Below are 2,634 nucleotides of genomic sequence, written 5' to 3' on the forward strand. Positions count from 1 at the left end.
AGACATTGAGTATCAGACAACCCCTGATTGGATCAACCTCAGGTATGGGAATGGGAAAGCTTGACAAACCTCCAAACTCCACTAATGGGAATGCATAATAAATGTGTAGTTGAGGTTTTTTGGGAGGAGCTAAAAAATTAAAAAGGGGGCTGTAAGATGATGATGCAGTAGCATTATGATTAGAATTATGATGACTTACTTGTGTTCACAGTTCCTGCTAAAGAGTTATTTTTAAGTCAAAATATTTCTTACATTTTTTTTATATATATACATACATACATATACATACATATTTTAACATTTACAGCTAATACTAACAGTACATGTTTTCAATTTTCAAAATTAAATCAATATATGGAAAAGCCAAATCAAAAGCACATAAGATTGAAGAACATTGTTTTAGAGTTGGGGGTTGGAGAAAAAAACACTGGACTATACAGAAAGACACCTTAAACGAATAAAACCAGCAGAAAAGCCAAGGTAAGTGGACAATAAAAGTCTATTTTATTTTTTTAACCCTGGGAACAGATGAGTAATGTTGTCAGAGCATCTGTTCAGAACAGGATAATACCATTCTGGTCCCATGTGCAAACACAAGGTCCAATCTTTCAGAGAAATAGGGTTTATGTTTGTTAGGTGACAGCACATTGGGTGGGTGACCTCTCCATCTACACCAGGTCCAGTAATGTACACAAAGGAGTAGATGTTTCCCTTCAGCCCTCAGATCACTCCCTTTAATGATGTATTGTGTGACAGACTGCACTGTGGAAAGACAATTTGTTCCTACTGTTACACCTGTGCTTTTAACTGCACTGTATGTGAGATTTCTTATTTCAAATTACTTTCTGTATCTTGTATTTTATCTTTGTATCTGTTTTACTCTCTGTGGTGACAGACTTTTTAATTTGTTTTTTGACAAATGAAAAAATAGATCAAACTCAAAGTGATGCAAGTTAAGGCAATTTCAGTGCCTACACATTAACTTTACAATTAGTTAAAAACAAAAGCACAAGACAAAATCTGACAGACACTATTTCAAAGCTCTTCACCTAAAACATTTTAAATTCTTACAAAGAGACTTAAAAGAAAATATATTATAGATTGCAGATCCAGTAACATTTAGGAGGATATACTGGCAGAAATGGAATATAATATTCACAGGTATATTTTCATTAGTGTATAATCACATGAAAATAAGAATTGTTGTGTTTCGTTACCTTAGAATGAGCTTTTTTTATCTACAGACACCATGGGTCACCTTATGTGGAGGCTGCCATGTTGAACCGCCATGTTTCTACAGTAGTCCAGCACAGACAAACCAAACACTGGTTCTAGATTGGGCCGTCACTTTCGCAGCCACTGTACTATCTACTTTGCACTTGGAAGGGGAGGGTGAAGCGAGGGAGTTGTAACCTGCAACTACACTGCTAGATGCCACTAAATCCCAACACTAGACCTTTAAGAAAAAAGCTGGAATGGTAAAAAATACAAATGCATGTGCAGTATTTTGCATGATTTTATATTTTTATATTTTATTTTTTGTATTTTTTTTTTATTTTAGCACACCTTGTATAAAAGTAGTTTAGCATTATGTGTTCAGAAAGTTTAGGAAGTGTTCTAAATAGTTTTAAAATTACAATTAATGAATTATATCAAATAATAATATATGCAAATCAGAGACAAAAGGAGTTTGATAACAATGTCAAAGCCAGTGAAAAATATCCTTTCCCTCCATCCACTGTATAAATACTTGATTAGATGTCAAGGTGGGCATGTTTGTTCACTTTCCATCTAGATTGATAGAAAATGTGGGCCCATCTGAGGCTCAGAAAGTGCCTTGGGGACTGTAACAGAGAATGAAAGACTCTGAGAAACCACTGAATGACAACAAATGTCCGATGAGGCCTTTGCAGGCAAACAGTGGTCACTGTGGTATTGTTGTGTACACAACCAGAGCAGTACAGGCTGTGCTGCATGTGTGATCTTTAACATCAGCAAGTTCAGGCCTTAACTCTCTACAGCTGTACATCTTTTAACATATCTGTAATGTACCTACTGTTGCATGTGCTGTATATACCTGCTACTTTTGTGTTTTTTTCTGAATACCAGGGGCAGATCTAGAGAAATATGGAGTGGCAAAAAGGTGAATACATTAAGGGGTGGCAGAAATAAATGCTGATTTAATTAAAAACAATCACATATATCAACATTTGCTTGGAAAAGCCCCCCAAATTACTATATTTGAACTCAAAAACAGTATTGTGGCACATTAGTAAAGCCTTGAATATAAATATCTAAAGGTAGATTAGAAATCAATAAATTGTTTATTTTTTCATTGAAAAAGAAATTGCCTAAAATGTGGCCATAACAGATCATTAAATTATTATTACTATTTTTAACATGTTATTTTTTTAAATGATCTAAATTAATTTGTTAAATTTGACACCAAAGTGGGGTGGCAGCTGCAGTGGCCAGGCACCACATGCCCAAACTCTAGATCCGCCCTTGCTGCATGCCAATTTCATTTTACATTCATGTACTTTTGGTTATTTTTTGTTTCAGTTTAGAGGAAAACTTATCTATCCAACATACTAGTCGGGCTTTAGTTTATGAAATTAATAATTGTTGTGTTTT

The sequence above is a fragment of the Morone saxatilis genome, unplaced genomic scaffold (assembly GCF_004916995.1).
Source record: "Morone saxatilis isolate NCDOM2014 unplaced genomic scaffold, NCSU_SB_2.0 Contig2, whole genome shotgun sequence".
Classification (NCBI taxonomy): domain Eukaryota; kingdom Metazoa; phylum Chordata; class Actinopteri; family Moronidae; genus Morone; species Morone saxatilis.